This window comes from Micromys minutus, assembly GCF_963924665.1.
Source record: "Micromys minutus genome assembly, chromosome: 12".
NCBI classification, from domain to species: domain Eukaryota; kingdom Metazoa; phylum Chordata; class Mammalia; order Rodentia; family Muridae; genus Micromys; species Micromys minutus.
In genome coordinates, this window is record NC_137981.1 from 15,570,530 (window position 1) to 15,591,173 (window position 20,644).

Below are 20,644 nucleotides of genomic sequence, written 5' to 3' on the forward strand. Positions count from 1 at the left end.
AAGAACATGTGTTAGGCATTGGGGGAGCAAGAATGGGGGAATGGACACATTGTACACATGCTCAAAATTATCCAAAATAACATTTTTTAATTTTATAAAAGTACCTAGCCAGGTAAGACATAACTTTAATTCCAACACTTGGGAGGCAGAGGCAGGTGGATATCTCTAAGTTTGAGGCCAGTATGGTCTACATAACAAGTTCTAGGCCAAAGATGGCTACACAGTGAGACCCTGTCTCAAAAACACTTATTTAGCCGCTGTTGTCACGGAACACGTGGCAGCTTATCATTTGTTGTATTCTAATCATTTGGCCTTCAAAAGAGAATAAAAATATTTAACAGAAATATCATTAAAGAATAAAAGACGGCTAAGGTTTAAGAGCACTGGCTGCTCTTCTAGAAGACCCAGGTCTGATTCCCAGAGCCCACATGGCATCTTACGACCATCTATAACTCCGGTTCCAAGGGATGCTCTTTCCTATTCTGGCCTCAGCCAGCACTAGACACACAAGTGACAGACATATGCAGGCAAAATACTCATACACATAAAATGACAAAAGTTTGTATTTTATAAAAGAAATCATTCTCAGTAAAAAAAAAAAAAAAAAAAAAAAAAAAAAAAAAAAGTCCTTCAAAATGTTCTCAGGCCCAATTGAAGCTAACTTTCAAGGTATTTTAGAATGCTCATATACTAAAAATACAAAGTGGAAGAATCTATCTGAAGCATTTTTTAAGTTGCTTCTTCCCATCCCCACGCAGGCTTTGTGTGCAGGCAGCAGGTGTCTGGGGAGCACTGTGCCCTGACTGCACAGAAGTACGTGGCTGAGTCCCCAAGACGGGCAGCTGTGATGTTCAGGGAGAGTCGTTTGTCTTTCTTGTTGAGTAGGACAACGAGTCCTTGTTCTTCTTTTCTGTCCACACTGGAGAAAACACTCATGAGCAACTGGAGCCCTGCCCCCGACTCTTGCTTGTACCAGAAGAAGTAATAATTGTTAGAGTCTGTGTAGGTGCAGATGATGATGGCGCCGTCTCCCTCCCGGACACTCAGGTGAGACGGGCGCTGCTCCACCTGCTCGCCTCGGCTCACGCCTGTGCAAGAGGAAACAGAAGACCATCGGTCACTGTTCTCCAGACTTTACCTGTTGTTTTTAAACAGTGATTTCAGACAATCTCGAGAAGAACAGTCTGCTGCACAGACGGATAACGAACACTGACTAACATCTTGTTTCCCAAAAGCTCACTCACAGTTCAGCTGCAGCCACAAGCACAGGAACAAAGGTCCAGTCACTGTCTTCATGGCTCTCTCTCCGGACGGTGCCTTCAGCCAGGCAGGATGCCTCTGTGATCAATTCACCTCCTCTGTCCTCCAAGGCCCTGAGGCTTCTTCAGCTGTCTGCACAGAAGGCTGCTGACAGACTGCAGGCTGCTCTTACAGAAGGCAACCAAAAAGTCCATTTGTGAGTTTGCAGGAGCAGAGATGCTGCGCCACCTAGTGGACAGCTCTTTCCTGCTGCACTGCTTGCACTAGTCCTCTTTGATCCTGTATCACCAGGACATTCAGACACACTACATAGTAAGTCAGTGAAGTAAGTTCCGATATCAAAATTGGCATCGCGTAACAGAGAGCAAACATGGTGAAAGTGTAAGAGCGCAGAATTTCATTGTATGTTCTCTGCACACTGCCAAGATCTTTCCAGAAAACTGGGAGTTTTCATGCTTACTGAACAACAGGATTAGCCTGTTTGAGATCGGGGAACTGGTATCATTTCGTCTGCTAAGTAAATGATGGTAGAAGTCTTCTTCCCCATCCTTCTACTTTTAGATTGTAACAGTAGCAACCAGCTGGGCATTACATCATTGTTATTCTTCTCTCTCCGAGAAAAACACCACCCATGGAATGATGTAAGCACGAATATCGGACAACGGGACAGAGACGCACAAAGTATGTCATACATGTAATATTGCAGGCTTTGCTCCTTTGATTTCTTGTGCTTTCCCTAATCCCAGGAAACAGGCTGTGTTGTGGACTGTCCTTTAATAAAAGTGACTAAATTACTGTGCTGGTTAGTTTCTTGTCAACATAACACAAGCCAAGAGGCATTTGAGGAAAGAGGACTTTCACTGAGAAAAATACCTCTGTCAGACTGGCATGTCTGCAAATCTTGGGGCGTTGTCTTTATGTGGTGTTGCAGTAAATATTAAAAAATAAATTTAAAAGGTTTATCTCTTTATCGACCCTACAGTACCACTCCACGGGCTAGATTCTAGTACGGAGCCCCAAGCACCTCTGTCGCCTGGTCCGAGCTGCCACATGGGTCTCACTCAATTCGCACAACTCCCTTCCCTTGGCGTTTTCCTCTGCCTTCCCTATTGCCTTTGTCCTTCACAAACACAGCTCTATAGCCTGATAGCTTTTCAAACAAGTTTATGAGTTTAATTCTCAATTCACAAGCCCTCTACACAACCAGATTGCATCAAATAGACAAAGATGCAAACTGCCCTTCTATATGAGATAAAAGACCTATAAAATCCTTCATGTTCATAGCTATTTAAAGCCAATTAAGCCCACCTGGATCTAGCTCATCTTCTGGACCTCCATGTTGGAACCTCCCTCTTGTCCTCTGACCTCTCCTCCACTTCCCTTACCCCGCCCAGTCACTGGCTTTCTTTTATTTTACTAATTAAAATGGGGAGGTTCAGATAAAGTCACCTCATGAGTTTGTGACTAGACAGCCCTTCTTCAGGAAATGGAATTAACATTAAAATATGAACAACTTTAGGACAATCGACAATGTGGGAGAGACCCGTTCGCTGTGGGTGGTGCCACCACTTGGCAGGTAGTAGGTGGTGGCACATTAACCAAACCATCAGGAGAAAGCCAGGAAGCAGAATGCCTACGTGGTCTCCGAACTAATTCTTGCCATGAGATCCCAGAATGACACACTACATATGACCTGGAAGTTGAGCTGAAATAGACATTTTCCTCTACAACTAGCTTTTGGTCATGGCATTGATCACAGCAATAGAACACAAATACATCTCGAGTGTTAATGACCATAGGTCCTTCTGACCAGAAAGTTAGTCTTTAGAATATTATAAGAAATCTAACATGATTTTGAAATTGTTCCCCTACAGAAACAGATTATCTAAGTGTAGTAGTTGGAACAAAACAACACTGAATTGTCTTAAACATTTTAATCCTTGACCCCTGGTTAGTGGCTATTTAAAAAACTTAAAGGGGGTTACTCCTGGGATTCTGTAACCCCACACCTCAGTTACCTAGCAACAGCCAGGTATACCCAACCCCTCAATTACCCAGCAGTGGCAAGGTATGCTCCGCCCCAGTGACCTGACACTATAAAAGGAGCTGCTTGACCCCTCCTCTCTCTCTTGCTCTTGTGCTCTTGCAGCCTTGCTCTCCCACCCTACCCCTCCTCTTCCCTTTCCCTTCCCCCCTCTCTCCCACGTGCTCATGGCCAGCCTCTACTCCTCTTCTCTCTCTCTCTCTCTCTCTCTCTCTCTCTCTCTCTCTCTCTCTCTCTCTCTCTCTCTGCCTCTCTTAACTCTCCCATGATCGATCTGAATAAACTCTCTATTCTGTACTATACCATTGTGTGGCTGGTCCCTCAGGGAAGGGATTCCCAACATGAACCCCCCAGAGGCATCTCCCTTGCCCCCAGGCCTCACCGCACCTCCATGGGCCATATGCCCCCCCACTCTCTTCATCCTTCCCCTAACATTGGTGCTGTGACTCGGATCGTCATCTTTTCACAACATTGGTGTCCTGTGACTTTCAGTGACTTTTCCTTTCATTGGTGGTGCCCCGTCATCTTTTTCTTACAGTAACTTCTTTAGAGGAAGTGTGTCTCTGTGAGCAGGCTTTGGGGTTTCAAAATATTATGGGGACCCCACAAAAGATGAGACACTATAGCCAATCCAAAGTCTTTATTCCAGCCATCTTGGGTGTTCAGATCCTAAGTATATCTTGGAGTGTCTAGAGCACAGGGTTTTTGAAAACAGAAACCATGTGCTGGCATCTTGGTCAGCAGAGTCAAAGGAGGTTGCCAGAAGCAAAGCAGTTTAACAGAAGCTAAGTAGTTAGCTGGAAGGGGTTAAGTGCAGTCAGGCAATTTAACAGATAAGTTGCCTAGGGCATTTTGATCTTGGGTTCCTAGAATGGAGCTGGGTAGTTTTCCACAGAATCCCCCATCAGGGAGATCAAATTCTAGTTAAATCTGAAATGGCCTCAGCAAGACAAGATATAGGAACCTCTGTAGTCTCTCCCTCTCACAAAAGCCACATAACATCCCCAGTTTGTCCTCTGCTTCCTGTGTATGATTCAAGGTGTTTCAGCTACATACTGCCTGGTACCTCCACTCTGGCAACGTGGACTCTGCCCCTCTGAACTGTGAGTTCCAAAGGAAACCTTCCTTCTGTAAGTTACTTTGGTCATGGTGTTTTATCACACTAATCGACAAGTCATTAATACACTGAGATTAGGAATATGTGGCTTACTTTTATGATAAAGATGGCATCAAATATTAGGCTAAGGACTAATAGACTATAAATAAATACATGTTTGGTTAGTGTGGAATTCATATTTTGTGACATTTGTCAGGCAGCCTTTTCCCCTACTTCCTGGGCAGCAGGAGTTGCAGTTGACCTTGTGGTCTGGGCTTAAAAACTGCTTTCATAGGAAGCCTTGGTTCTCTAACTTTTTCAGGCCTTTTGAAAAGTTTGTATACAATAAGAACAGAAGTTTGAAGGGCCTAGGGATTAGGGTTAGAGACATTGAAAATCTCTGTCTTGTTACTTCCTGTTGAATTGTGGCTTCTCTAGATCTAAGAATGAAGTGTTAAAAATTCAGCTGCTGCTAAAGCCACAATACATACCTTTGGAGGTTTGGTCTGTTGTATTGTAATGCTTAGTGTAGGCCCCCAAGACCTGGTTGCCCCAAAGGCAAGTCCTAAGTGATGCTATGTGACCTTATCCCCAAGTTATTTCTGATTCATGAATAAAGATGCCGACAGCCAACAGCTGGACAAAAGAGACATTTTACAGTTCCAGGCGTTGGGTCAGAAGAGAATTCATGAATTCACCTTTACTGGATGTGGCATCTTTTCATTTCCCTAAATACATGTTTTAGCACTTTCGTCAAAAGTTAGGTACCAGCAGGTTCATTTTTCTGTTACATCCCATTGGTCAGCATGTCTGTTTTGTTTGTATGCTAGGAGGGGAGAAGACAGAGGAGGAAGCTGCCTTGGATTTGGAGAGTAATAAAATAATGACCATGTAGTTTGGCTACTGGAGAGCAGCCCAAACAAAAGATGGCATAGTATATAATGGGATCATTGGCTGGGAAATAGACAATAAGAGGATAGATATGTGTCCAGCTCTTGTGCTGATTAAGGCTTATTATAAAGTTGACCACCTATAAACTTCTGTTGTTGTTCTATCCTCTTTCTGAGCCAATAGTGCTCCTGCAAACATGGTGAATGTTCCTAAGAACCACCAGACGTTCTGCAAGAAATGTGAAAACACCAACCCCACAAGGGGACACAGTACAAGAAGAGCAAGGACTCTCTGTCTGCCCAGGGAAAGCGGCATTATGGCAGAAAACAGAGTGGTTATGGTGGGCAGACTAAGTCCATTTTCCACAAAAAAGGCTAAAACGACAAAGAAAATCGTGCTGAGACTGGAGTGCGTTGAGCCCAACTGCAGACCTAAGAAGATGCTGGCTATTAAGAGATGCAAGCATTCTGAACTGGGAGGCGACAAGAGAAAGCATCAAGTGAGCCAGTTTTGAGCCAATTGGGTTACAAGGACAATAAGAATTTGACCTTTCAAAAATAAATAAATAAACATAAAAGTTGTGTGTGTGTGTGTGTGTGTGTGTGTGTGTGTGTGTGTGTGCGCGCGCGTGCGCACACGCACCCGTATCTGGAGACTAAATGGTCAAAGGTGAGGTAGAAATCCCAGGTTGGGATTAAATGTTTCTACAACACTTACCAGAAGCAGCTTTTCTTTCTGATGCGTACCAACAGGCACCCAACTGAGGCACTGTTAGTAAGTCTGGACATAACAGGATCTCAGAAGTGAACTCATGTTAATGGCTACCCTCTACCCTGTCCCTGCCTTCTGCCTGATCACAGACCTTAGCTACAGTCTTGTGTTGTAAAACACTCACTCTCAGAACAGTATAAGAAGTAACTCTTATTTCTGTCACACAGAACCTGAATCCCGTCCTCATAGCCCCAGCCATGTTTCTGATTTGCCTGCTAAAGTCTGAGCTCTCTCCAAGTCCCTCCAAATAGTTGTGGATATGTCTGTGTATCCATGAGGTTAATAACTCAATAAACACCCTAGCTCCCCAACAGCCCTTCTCAGTGCTCGTTAACACCCTCCGCCTACCTGAGACCTTTCTTTTTTTTTTTTTAACTGATGCAAAATATTTATTCCATGTTAGTTATTTTATGCAGTAGTTTTTCTCCCTCAACAGACTTGTGGTACCCACATCTTTTAAATCTGTAAATAATGTTATCAAAATAATCTTAATCTTTGAAATCTCACAAAAATTCATATTTTACAATCCACCCTGAATATCAAGGCTGCAAGAATAACATTTCCTATATCCAAATATTTTACAGCTGTACCCAAAAAGGAAAAAAAAACAAAAAAACAAAACAAAACAAAAAACCCCAAAACAAAACCAACCACATATGCTCGGTTCAGGGCAAAGTTACCCCAGCAGCCAAAAATAAAATAAAATATCCAAATGATTAGCATTAATTTAATACAATTATAGCTTCAATAGTCACTTTGTCTTTGACAAGGATTGCTTGAGCACAGGGCTGAGTGCCCAAGGGCTGGAGTAGAAGCCGTTGAGCAGAGCAGCATCTCCTCCCTGCATCTTTGCCGGGACAGCTCCCACTTGTGCACAGCCCAACAGCTACTGTGTGTGTGCTTAAAAAATCCCACCACACAAATGTCTATTAAGCAGAAAACGGAAGAACAACAAAAGCTAAGCAAGACAATTGCTCTCTCTTTGGGATATGATTGTTTCCCTTGTGCACGAAGTATTCAACAACATAAGGAAAAGAACACTTTATATTCTCTAAACACAAGGCTGAGCTCAGCGGGGCAGGTCAACCGTGAACATTCGTATTTCTACTTCCAGGCGTCGTCATCTGACGTCTCGCTGCTGCTTGTTTCCGTGTCGGAGTCCTCACCCTCGGCAGTGCAAGCGCTTCTCCATGGGGAGAACAGGCTGGAACTACGGCTTTGGAAGAAGCCACTCCTTCCAAACCCATTTCTTCGTAGCTGCTCTGTTCTCGTGTGGGACTCCTTGAGTTCATCCTCTGTGAGTGGGAGGCAACTCGCATCATTTTCAGGATATTCCTGCCATCCCATTGCTTTTAATAATCTGTGCTCTGCTTCCAGACAGTGTCACAGGACCTCCCCTTCCTCTACCATGGGCAGAGAAAGACCGTTCTGAAGACAACCTTGTTCTCCACTTTCCTTTGGTTTGGGTATGTGGCTGCCCTCCAATCTTAGCCCCTCCAGCTTGTCAGAGTCTCTACGTTCTGAGCAGTCTCCATTGCGTTCATCCTTCAGAGTCTTCAGGAACTCGCTCTTCCTGTCCGTGGTTCGTCTGGTCAGTTTGGTCAGGCGAGAGGAGCTGATCTCCATCGGATGGGTAGTACTGGAAGGGCTCTCTTTGGGAGAGTTGAGAACTGCACCAGCAGCTAGTACCACTGGTTTAGTAACAGAAACTTGATTGGTAAAACAGACTCCCGGCTAGAGAAAAGGGATCCAGATTTGTGTTCCATTCTGTTAGCTTTCCATGCGCTGGGTTTAGAGGGAGGTAGTGCAGGCTTAGGAACCAAGTTCTTATAGACACTTGGGACCATAGTTGACACTTTGTTCCCATTGGCATGGTGGGATCCTGAGGAGGTGAATGCAGCAGAAAAGGCAGCAGCAGAATCCTCTTTGGAAATTTTTTTGACAACTAGCATCTTTGAGGGTTGCTTGGCACTAGGTGGATTTTCCCACACTCCAGAAGGGGTCCCAATAAGTCTGCATGGCTGATTCTGTTTGCCAGTTTCTGGATTCAAATAAGGGAAGTCTTCCCCTTTGAACTGTAACTTTTTTATTTTATCCTCTTTCTTTTTCCCTAATCTCAGTTGGTGTTTTTTCTTGAAAGACAGAGCCTTTCCGGGAATGGAAGCCGCCATTCCAGTGTCGGTGGTTTCCTGTACTACCTCCACTACGTTGGCTCATACCATCGTGACCTCGGGAAGAGCCATGCCAACCAGATAGATTCCCAGAGGTTCCAGCATATGCTCCCTTAGCGACACTAGGGTTAACAGAATCATGTTGGAATAGGGAGGGTTGGTACGGTCTCCTGTAGTCCGTAGAGATCCGCTGTTAAAAAAGCCATCAGAGGAATTATGTCGACGACGGTTTATTCCAAATCTACCTTCTCCACGGGATAGGTGCTCTCCGTGTTTATCAAAGGTGGTTGTAGATGACTTAGCTGACTGTGGCGTTGAGAAATTTAGCCAAGCAGGAATAAAGTCATACTGCGCCATTTAGGTCCAGTGTCTTTTCAGCAAGATGAGGTATCCAACCTCATGGCCAGGATCCTCAGAGTGTCACCTCTGTGGTCCTGTATGCAAAGTTGCCACCTGTCTCTTCCACGAGGTTTTCTTGTAAAAGGGGTGCTAACATCGCCTGGTCAGCAGCATGCCTTATGACGAAGCACAAAGAAGCCCAGCTCTGTACAGTCCACCCTCTTAATCCTCTCAGTGGCTCATCCTGAACACCTAGTTCCTGACACTTTTCCAAAGGGGGAAGGGGAAGGGGAAAGAGGAGGGGAACATAAAAAAGTTATTTGTTACATTTAAAAATCTATGTTCACCTCATTCAACTTCCTTGAGTAATGGCACTACAATGTTGCTTAAATAGGCAAAACATGGACATCCGCAGTGAGTGCAGACACCATTCACAACAAGGTCATGGCTGGAAAGACAAGTGGTCTCAGGTGTGGGCAAGAAGTGTCATCAAGGTGACAGGTCAAGAATGTAATGGTAAAGCACTGTAAGAGCTTCTGCAAATCAATTCCAGGGCAAAATATTCACAACAAAAGCTTTGAAAACACAGATCTCATTATCATACACAACTGCTTAAAGCAGTGTGCAGATATATGTGCTTTTATTGGTTTTACCCTTCAAGGACTAAAGATATAAGAAGTCCTTTTTTGTTTTTTGAAAAAGGAATTCAAAAGAAACTTGATATATTTTTCCTGCCACAGAATAGCAGCTTTAAAGGCAAATTTATTGGTATAAAGCTCCTAAATATAGATCCTATTTCTTTGGTCTTTACTATTAACACATTCAAAGCAAAATCATAAGTAGGAAAAACAAGGGTCAAGGAGAAAGAGAATTCCAAAACGGGGTTTTCTTCTTATTAATTTTCTGTATTTCACTTGTTGTCCTCCTTCCCAAAAACTGAACTGAGCTTCAAGAAGTGATGTGAAGAATCTCCTATTGCTTTATTGAAGAAATCGCTTTCTAATTTGGGTCCATCTTCATTACTCAAACATTAAAAAGGCCACTTGAGTATGCCAATCAGGCAGCGGCGGGGCTACGGTCAAGGACGATTCTCGGCGCCTAAGGACGTGTCCCCAGCTTCTCCGACCAACAGAGGTGACTAACCCACAACCATAACAAAGCTCTTCCCCGAGACCTTTCTTTAGGTTAAGAGGCCCTGTGGTTGGTGTTGAGTAGTTAGGAAGTTTTGGGTTGAAGAGCTGGTATTTGAAAACATTGTCTACCTGTGCAAACATTTGGAGTTGGAGGTGTTGAATTCTGAAGAAATGAACTTGTACACTTATTGAGAAGAAAGGGCTGAGGGTAAGCTGAAAATTACATTCTGTTGGTTGCTGTGTGTGTTTGGTGTGTGTGTTCAGTGCAGTCTTGGGACTCAGCAGTACAGTTTGGAGTAGGTATTACGACACCTCTCAAGGGGTCACTTCTGTTTCATATTGTTTCTCCCATCCCTAGTATTTTGTTTTCATAACAATTTCAGGGTTTTTTTTCTGGTTCTCAGAAAGATATTATTGCAATTTTGATGGGAAGTGGATTGAATCTATTTATTCGTTTGAGTAATATACATTTTTTTAAAATTGAACAAATTTATTTTTAAAAACAAAGATAAATATACAGATTTTAAAAGCATTTTTGAATAAAAGTATATGAATAAATTTTTGTCAGTACTTGATTTTTTTAAAGGTTTGATACTATGCCTTAAAATCTTAATATCTCAATGTAAAGCCAAATACAGTGAACCTGATAAAAGAGAAAGTGAAAACTAGTTTTGAATTGATTTGCATAGTTGATAATTTTCTGAACAGAACACCAATAGCACAGGCATTAAGATCAATTAATAAATGGTACCTCACAAATCTGAAAAGCTTCTGCAAAGCCAAAAAAAAAACCAAAAAACAAAAAAAAAAAAAAAAACAAAATGGCAGCCTACAGATGAGAAAATATTTTCACCAGTTCTACATCTGACAGAAGACTAACTTCCGAAAAATATAAACAACTCAAGAACCTAGATATTAAAAATAATAATAATCCAGTAAAACAGTGAGATACAGACCTAAACAGAGAATTCTCCACAGAGGAATCTCAACATGGTGGAGAAGCACCTAAAGAAATGTTCAGAATTCTTAGCAAGACCCATGCTGAGGCAAGGCACATGGAGGACACGTGATGTTTGGAGTGTATAAGTAGGATTCCATGTTGTGACAGAGTCAGAGCATGACTTGCTGGTACAGTTAGCTGTGCCACCCTTGTGGGTCTCTTGACTTCGCTGATCTTCACTTCCCCGAGAGAGGCACAGAGAACTTCTCCTGGTGTTCCTGTTGGTCCCTCCTGCTGACTCCAGCCAAGGCTGGGGCCTGGTTGTTTCTGCTAGGTTGTGTCACTGCTGTGGCTAACCCGACACTTCTGAACTGGACTGCTTGTGTATCCCCGAGGTGTTTGTGGATCAAGCTACCACTGCCTGCTGGCTAAACTGCCAATTCCAGACAATGCAGACAGGATTTGCTCCAAAGAACCGTTCTAAACAGGTCCACTTCTGCCCTGTCCTTTCTTTACCACTACCTCTGGAGGATGATGGCCTATAGGGGAGGTTAAAGCATTTAAGGACCATCATTAAAAATAAGGCTTGAAAATGTGAAGTTACAATTCTGCTTCTAGCTAGTGCTGGAATCATAAACATGCACATTATACACTGCTCCCTTTGGCTTCCTGTATCCACCTTTTTATAAGAGTTCTCTAGGTCCTCCTAAAATAACTATTTTAATATTTAACTATTTAAGATAGAATATAAAATATTAAAATAAAATAAAGTATAAAATGTTTAGTATTTAACTATTTTAATTTGTGGAAATGACCCCTACTGGTTCCTCTTTTCCGATGTTTATAGCCTGAGTGATGCCCTCCCCCAGGCACCTGTGCTCTTTGTGATGCAGGCACCCAATAGGATTCGGGAAGAGAGACCTGCCACCTTAAGGAAGCAGTCCGACTTTTGTGTTCTTGGAGATGTGAGCTGCCATGTAAAAATGCCAGCACCATGCTGGAGAGACCCAAGAGATAGTTTGCATTCTGACACCTCTTTATTTATTTTTATTTTATGAGAATGAGTTGGGGGGTGCATGTGTGTCCATGTTTCCTTTCCTTTGGTTTGTTGGTGGGGGGTTATTATTTCCTATGTTCTTGGATGTTGTTTCCCTCCTTGTGTGGGAGTTTTCCTTCTGCTATCCTCTGTAGGGCTCAATTAATGGAAAGACATTGTGTAAGTTTGGTTTTGTCCTGGAATGTCTTGTTTTCTCCATCTATGGTGATTGCCAGATCTGCTGGGTACAGTATCTGGACTGGCATCTGTGGTCTCTCAGAGACATCTGCCCAGGCTCTTCTGGATTTTAAAGTCTCTTTTGACAAGTTCTGTGAATTTTAGGTGATCTGTCTTTATATATTACTTGGCCTTTATCCCTTGTGACTTTTGACATTCTTTTCTTTGTTCTGTGAATTTAATATTTTGATTATTATGTGGCAGGAGGATTTTCTTTTCTGGTCCAGTCTGTTTGATGTTCTGTAGGCTTCTTGTATGTTGATAGGCATCTCTTTCTTTAGGTTAGGGAAATTTCCTTCCATGATTTTGCCGAAGATATTTTCTGGGGCTTCGAATTGGGAGTCCCTTTCTATCCCTATGACTCTTAGGTTTGGTCTTTTAATAGTGTCGCAGACTTCTTGGATCTTTTATGTTAGAAACCTTTTAGCGTCAGCATTTTCCACATCTTCTAAACCACAGCTCCTAAAGAAATTCTTTCTTCCATCTCTTACATTACGTTGATGATGCCTCAGTCTGTTGTTCCTGTTCCTGGGTTGTTTATCTCCAGAACTGCCTCTGTTTGTCTTTTCTTTGTTGCTTCTATTTCTGTTTTCAGGCCTTAAACTATTTTATTCGTTTACTTAGACTGTTTGATTGTATTTTCCTGTATTTTTTAATATTTATTCATTTCCTCTTTAATGGCCTCTCTTATCTTCATAAAATTAGATTTAAGGTCTTTTTTTTTTTCCGGTGTGTTAGGATAGCCAAGGCTTGCTGTAGCAGGATAACTGGGTTCTGCAGGCCTCTGGGATTGTAGTGAGAGTTATGGACTGGAAGAGGATACAGAGCAGAACTCAGGGCTACTGGGCTTGCCAGGGGTCCCAGGGAAAGGGATCTTGAGGCTTGGGGATCTCACCAGGTTGCTCCAGCAACAGGTCTCCGGGGATGTAGGCAACAGCTGTAGCAAAAGTTTCTCTTATCCACTGAACCATTTCTCCAGCCCCTGTTCTCTCACTTTGTAAATTGAACACCATCTACACTGCCTATTTAAAGTTGAATGGATGTTATGCCAGGTAACAAAAAATTAGGTAACGTAAGAATGCATGCTTCCACCTTCTAAAACTGAAAACCCAGTGGAACTTTGAAAAGCGTTGCGTCTGTCTGTCCCACCAGAGAATACTGCACAGGTGCAGAGCCAGCCGTCTCACTGTGAGTCAGCCACAATGCAGTAATAAACAGCCGCGTCTCTCAGGGAAACCCAGGGCAGGCTCAGGGTGCTGAGCTTCCTGTCAGCAGAGATAAACAGAGATGCCACTTCGTTTGCTGCATAGTCCTTATATCCTTGAATAACAAAGTGTGGTTCCTCGTGGGGGACCTGCCGGTACCAATAGATGTACTCGTTTGTAGCAATGTTTGTGTGGCTGCAGGACACATTTACTTCTTGCCCTTCGTAGGAGTCCATGGAGAGGGGCTGGGTGGTCTTGGCAAGGCTCCAGGAGGCTGTGGGAGCAAAGACATTTCTCATTCCTATCCTGAAACAAGATGAGAAAAATCCCCTGTGCAGATCGCAGTCAAACCTACCCCGTACTCTTCCTGCCGACCATACAGAGGTACCCAATGTACTTCCCGTTTGTGTTTCAGATCAAAACTATCCTTTCCTCTAACACAAGAAATGCCAGGATCACAGGTCCAGTGGTAGCAGCTGCTTTCTCCCACCCTTGCACGGATGTGAGTGATCATAAATACTTTTCCCACTTCGAACATATGCTTCACATAAAGGAGTAAGGACTAGCAATCAGTAACATCACAAAGCTTTCCTGGGCATCTTGGATGAAGGTCAGTTGGCCTGCCTAGTTGAAGATCCCTGTTGAGTATTCAAAAGCCCCGTCCTAATTCCTCCTAGTCCAAGAAGCACTCACCCAAGATTAGGAGCCCAGTCACTTCTGCCACCTGCTTCATGTCCTCTCTGTAAGCACAGACCCGGATTCCAGATTCTTTGGTGACTTTGAGCTTAGACCAGAGTAGGACCCAAGGAAGAGACACAGAAGCCACTGTGGGGCACCAGTCTTCCTTTCCCTCACCTAGGTTTGCTCCCAGCCAATAGCAGGGCAGCTACTGCTGGGAGTGAACCTTCCCTTCAAACCTCAAAGCCCCAAAGCAAAAGGAAGTAGAGGAGTGGGGGGAGGGGGCAGCCTCTGAGAGTAGCAGTCTGGGTTTCACGATAAATGCTTGGGGCGGTCTAACCCATTAGAGAATCATGAAGCAATTGTAAAAGGCAAATAGATGTTCTTCTTTCCCCATCCATGTGGGACAGCCCCAGAGGGACTTCAGCTATTGTAGACATCCAACACTCGTCGTATCACTAAGCAAAATATTCTCTAGCACAGTATGGCCTGAAATATGCTCCAAAAAATAAAACGCAAAACTCTAATCTCATCCCTGCCAACCCCCCCCCCAAAAAAAAAGCACAGAGAAAAAGTCTGATGGAACATCTTTAACGATCTCAAGCCCTCATCTTATCTACTTTCCCAGTACCATTTAACACGTATCAAATGAAGAGGCAGACCCCCCACCCGACCCCCTGAGGCCACATTATCAGATAGTTGGGATAGTATGCAGCAATTAATTCATGGAGCCGGGGAGAAAGTGAAACAACAAACTTTTCTCGTTAATGAGACTTAGACCCCAAAAAGAAAACCCTATTGGAAAGATAATAGGAAAGAGAAGGGAGCCTGGAATCACGGTTTTCAATATGTAAAACAGACACCACAGTTTGTTGCAGTATCAAGTTCTCTGAGAGATAGTTTCAGTCCGCCAAGGAAATATAACTCTGAACAAGTGAGAAAATAGAGAAGTGGGCAGAGAAGAGAGTGCTGGAGTCTTATTTGACATGAAAAGAGGGAAGTTGCTTCAGTAAAGAAGCAATGAAGAAAAAGCAAGCTCGCAAATGAATGGGGTTCTTACAGTAAACATAATATAAATCATCAAACTAATAGATCATATGTTGTTTTATACCATATGTTCTATATTGATTACTAAAAATAATAAACATAATAAATATACAAAAATTAAAGCATGAACACAGTTTCCAAATAGCCTTTCACTATGTCATGCCTGTCAGCTCCATGAGCTAGGGCACACATTCTAAGAACACTGTCTACAAAGAGTAACACTGAGTTTGACAGTCCAACAAACTAAAGGAAGCACTTGGCTTAACTACCCACAAGCCTTTATTGACTTAGAAACCTGCAGTTTACCTACCTTACGTTCATTGATTTCCCTTTTGAAATAAAACAGTGGACAGACCTGACAATTACTTAAATGTCAATGTCAATTACAATGACTCTTAAAGAAATGTCCCTGGCAAGCAGAAACTGGGTGCACAGTTTGTGGTTAGCACAGTTGCTTAGACGTGAGGACCCTAGTAAGAGAAAGCAGGAGCTTCCTAACAACCCATGTCTATAAATGTTCCCTCTGCAGATCCCACAACTCCTTCCTGATCAGTGTTCCAGACAAGGCGGCGCTTTGACCTGATAATAGGTTTGGAACTGTTGCTGTGCTGTGTGTGTTCCCATCTCAGCGAGTGTTCCGAGGATTTCAGTAGCAATTAGAAGGTGATTAATCCGCCAGTTTTGCAAGTTTGCATTTTCTCAAACTGTATAAAGGTTACCACTCAGTAAAGCACTTCATCTGCTTATTGTCATAAAGAAACAATAGTTATTTAAATTTGTACAGTGTTGAACTAAAAATACCCATAAGCTAAAAAAAACTAGTGTAATTTAATTTTTCAAAATTTCTAAATGAAAACAATGGATGGCGAGTCCATTTAAATTTTGTCCTTACATTTCATTCATCCTCTTTGTCATCCACAGTACAAAATCGCAGTAATGTTAACAAAGTTGATTGTTCTCTCTCTGTCTCTCTCTCTCTCTCTCTGTCTCTCTCTCTCTGTCTCTCTCTCTCTCTCTCTTTCTCTCTCTCTCACACACACACACACACATACACACACACACACACACACACACACACACAAAGTCTAGTCGAAAGTGGCTTGGAATGGTAGCACATGTCTTTCATCCCACCACTCCCAAGGCAGAGGCAAACAGGTCATCCCAAAGCAAAGTATCATGGATAGGCATAGACGATTCCTTTTAAAACAGTTTGTGCCCTTTAGTTTTTTCTGATAAAGACTTGGGGAAAAGACGGGACATTCTGCATCCAGTCTTCTGATGTTTTCACACTTAAGAAAGGATTTTTTTAAACTTACATCTCAAATGACATCCCCCTTCCCAGTTACCAGCCACAAACACCCATCCCACATCTGCCCTCTCCCCTCCCCCTTTGCCTCCATGAGGGTACTCCCCCACTTACCCACTCCCAACCCACTGCTCCAGCATACCCCTATGCTGGGGCATCAAACCTCCACAAGATCAAGGGCCTCCCTCCCACTGATGTCAGACAAGGACGTTCTCTGCTACATAGGTATCTGGAGCCATGGACACTCCTTGTTTGGTGGTCTAGTCTCTGGGAGCACTGGGTGGTCCAGACAGCCAGCATTGTTCTTCCTATTGGGTTGCCATCCCCCTCCGATTCTCCAGTCCTTCCCCAGATCTCCCATTCAGTCTGATCATTGGCTCCAAGCATCTACATCTGCATTGCTCAGCTGCTGGCAGAACCTCCCAGGGAACCCCCATACCAGTTTCCTGTCAGCAAGTGCCTCTTGGCAACAGCGACAGTGTTGGCAGACAGACTAGATCATCCGGTGGGACGGTCCCCGGATGTCCCTAAAGAAGAATATTTTATGTGTGCCCCCCCAAACTTTCTTAATTAAAAAAAAATGCTTCTTAATTCTTTTTTAAAATTTTATTCTTTGAATTTTTAAACAATAAATTTGATCATACTCCCTAAACTTCAAAGTCTCTATCTATCTCTTTCTTTCTCTCTCTCTGCCTATAGATCGATCAAAATGTAGCTCTCAACTGCTTCAGCACCTGCCAAGCTCCCCACCATGATGATAATGGACTAAGCCTCTGAGACTGTAAGCCAGCTCCCAATTAAATATTTTCTCTGATAAGAGTTGCTGTGGTCATAGTGTCTCTTCACAACAATAAAGTACTATTAACTAAGACAATGGCATTTTATTGATTGAAGTTCCCTCTTCCCAAATGAGTCTCTACCTTATGTAAAGTTGATATAAAACCATGCCCCACAATTGACATCTTGTCAACTTGACAAGCATACTGCAATTCAGCTGGGGCTTTTCTTTTCTATTTTAGCCCCAAGATGTCATGTTAATGTTATTATCACATTATAGAACATCTCGACTTTTAGAAGTCCCAGACTCTTTAAAAATTCAAACACTTTAAAGTTCTGCCTGTTTGAATCATCCAAAGTCTCCTTCAACATTCAAAGCCTCTCTAACATATCCAAAAATCACTCTAAAATCCTAATCTTTAAGATTTCAACATCTCTCTAAAATTCCAAAGTCTTTCAACTGTGGGGTCCTATAATATCAAAAATGAATTAAATACCATCTAACTCAGAGAGGGAAGAATCAGGACACAGTCAATCAAAGCAAAACCCAGATCCCACAAGGTAAGGCTCAATGTCACGTACATTTGCTCTGAGATGCAAAGGGCTCCATTTACCCAGCTCTGCTGTTAGTAGCACATACAGCTTATATCATAGGCCCAGGCCAGGTTCTCTCCACAGTCGCTGCTATCCTTGATGGGCATCTCATGGTAGTGGTATCTACAAAGCACAGGGGTCTCTGCTTCAACTGGGCTGCACCTTAACCAGTAGCTTCTCCTTAACTCTCTTCAGTGGCCTAACCTTGTCACATGGTACAATGCCTCAACTGTTCTCCATAACCCCTTCACACGTTCAAAATCAATACCACCTAGGAAACTTTTACCCAAGGTACCCTGGCACAAGCTGGATGACAGCTTCTGTGTGCTGACCCTACAAAAACAGTTTTCTGGAAATTTCTGCCCCAATGGGGCTAGTCTCTTCTTAATCACTGTTTATTCTTCAGCCCAGTGGACCAACATTGATTGTCCCTGCAAAGCAAAAATTGAACTTTAATGATTCTTGTCTCATGTGAATCACAACCAATTCTTCAACTACAGCTGATAAGAAGCACAGATTCTTCAGGGGACTATAGAACCTTCTCTTTGAAAGTTTGCAAGCCAGACCTCCTCCTACACAGGTCTCAGCATTTATATCCTTCAGGATCCCAGAGAACAGCCCATTGAGTTCTGATCACTCAGTAGCTTTTTGAGCCCCACATTTAAATGCCACCACAATCCTGAGAATGAAGAGGTCTTCCACAACAATAACCCCCCTCAATTTCTGTCTTAATTGGATTTCTATTGTGATAAAACACCATGATCAAAAGCAAGTAGAGAGGAGACGACTTCAGGACGCAGAGCGGAGCCTGGCCCAACCGCCAGCCAGAAAGGCGGCTCGTACAGGCTGAGAAACTGCGACCTGGAACAGATCTTAGGAACTTCTGTTCCCACCCGAAGACGACTTCAGGACGCAGAGCGGAGCCTGGCCCAACTGCCAGCCGGAAAGGCGGCTCGTACAAGCTGAGCAACTGGTGAGTGGGAGACCTAGGCTGCGGGGGAGCAGAGGGATCTCTGCGGAGTGCACATGGAAAGGGCACCCCCTGCCCTGACCTGCCCTGTCCTCCCCGATCCAGTGACCGGGAACAGATCTTAGGAACTTCTGTTCCCACCCGGAGACGACTTCAGGACACAGAGCAGAGCCTGGCCCAACAGCCAGCCAAAAAGGTGGCTCGGAGAGGCTGAGCATCTGTGACCAGGAACAGATCTTAGGAACGTCTGTTCCCATCCGGAGGCAACTTCAGTACGCAAAGCGGAGCCTGGCCCAGCTGCCACCCGGAACCTGGGCTGCCGGGGAGTAGAGAGATCTCTGCGGAGTGCACACGGAAAGTGTACCAGGGACACAGACCAGATACAAGGGAAAGGCAAGAACATATCACTGACAACAAAATGGCAAGAGGAAAGAGAAAGAGTATATCCCAAGGAAACCAAGACAATCTAGCAACACCAGAACCCAGCTCTCCGATAGTAGCAAACATCGGAATTCCAAACACTCCAGAGAAAGAAGACACAGACCTGAAATCATGCCTCAAGATGCTGATAGAGTTACTTAAACAAGAAAGGGAGGAAAAGCAAAAAGATTCAGAAGCTTTTAAAGAAGAAACAAGAAAAACACTCAAAGAACTCAAAGAACGAGACGAAAACAGAACCAAAGAAATAAAGGAATGGAAGAGGGAAATTAAAACAGAAATTGACACAATAAAGAAAGCGCTAAAAGAGATAACCCTAGAGTCAGAACACCAAAAAAAGAAATCAGGAGTCACAGAAGCAAGCATTTCCAACAGATTACAAGAGATCGAGGAGAGAATCTCGGGGGCAGAAGACAACATTGCAAACATAGACAAAACAGCCAGAGAAGATGTAAAAAACAAAAAGCTCCTAACCCAAAATGTCCAGGAAATACAAGACACAATGAGAAGACCGAACCTAAGGATAATAGGAATAGAAGAGGGAGAAGAGTATCAACTAAGAGGCACAGTAAATATCTTCAACAAAATCATAGAAGAAAACTTCCCTACCTTCAAGAATGAGATGACCACGAGCATAAAAGAAGCCTTCAGAACTCCAAATAGGTTGGACCAGAAAAGAAATACCTCCCGACACATAATAGTAAAAACATGAAGTGCCCAAAGTAAAGAAAGAATACTAAAAGCAGTAAGGGAAAAAGGTCAGGTAACATATAAAGGCAGACCAATCAGACTCACACCCGATTTCTCAACAGAGACTATGAAAGCTAGAAGAGCCTGGACAGACATCATGCACTCCTTAAGAGAGCACAAGTGCCAGCCCAAGCTGCTATACCCAGCAAAACTATCAATCACCATCGATGGAGAGACAAAGATATTTCAAGACAAATCAAAATTCACACTATATCTGACCACAAACCCAGCACTACAACGAATTATAGGTGAAAAACCCAATACAAGGAGGAAAAATACAGCCTAGTAAAAACAAGAAAACTCCTAAACAAGAAAACTAAAAGAAGAAAAAAACACAGACACAACTCAACCCAAAAAAGCAAAAATGGCAGGAAACAGAAACAATTATTCCTTGATATCTATTAACATAAATGGTCTCAACTCCCCAATAAAGAGACATAGACTATCAGACTGGATACATAAACAAAATCCAGCCTTTTGCTGCATACAGGAAACTCATCTCAGAGACAGAGACAGACACTATCTCAGAGTAAAAGGGTGGGAAAAAAACTTCCAAGCAAACAGCTCCAAGAAGCAAGCTGGAGTGGCTATTCTAATATCGAATAAAGTAAACTTCCAACCAAAAGTTATCAAAAAAGATAAGGAAGGACACTTTTTACTCATTACCGGGAAAATCTGTCAGGAGGAACTCTCAATCCTTAACATATATGCTCCAAATAAAAAATCACCCACATTCATAAAAGAAACTCTACTAAAGCTCAAAAAATACATTTCACCCCACACAATAGTAGTGGGAGACTTTAACACCCCACTCTCACCAATGGACAGATCAGGGAAACAGAAACTGAACAAGGACACTGCAAAACTAGCAGAGACTTTAACCAACTAGAATTAATAGATATATACAGAACATACTATCCTAAAGTAAAAGAATACACCTTCTTCTCACCACCCCATGGCA

The 20,644-nt window shown here is 43.0% G+C and overlaps 2 pseudogenes and 2 gene segments (V, D, J or C); 1 reads left to right on the top strand and 3 right to left on the bottom strand.

Annotated features, from left to right (window-relative positions):
- Positions 1 to 729: 729 nt before the first annotated feature.
- LOC308428058 (T cell receptor alpha variable 5-like) lies at positions 730 to 2,312 on the bottom strand. The segment is given in 2 exons: positions 2,246 to 2,312; positions 730 to 1,088 (listed from the first exon to the last, which is right to left on the bottom strand).
- Positions 2,313 to 5,487: 3,175 nt separating this feature from the next.
- On the top strand, positions 5,488 to 5,805 carry LOC308428244 (large ribosomal subunit protein eL42-like; annotated as a pseudogene). The gene has a single exon. The product of its transcript is annotated as a large ribosomal subunit protein eL42-like (transcript).
- A 1,361-nt stretch (positions 5,806 to 7,166) lies between these two features.
- On the bottom strand, positions 7,167 to 8,615 carry LOC308428243 (vasculin-like protein 1; annotated as a pseudogene). Its single transcript has one exon. The product of its transcript is annotated as a vasculin-like protein 1 (transcript).
- Positions 8,616 to 13,101: 4,486 nt separating this feature from the next.
- LOC308428059 (T cell receptor alpha variable 4-like) lies at positions 13,102 to 13,422 on the bottom strand. The segment is given in 1 exon: positions 13,102 to 13,422.
- Positions 13,423 to 20,644: the final 7,222 nt, after the last annotated feature.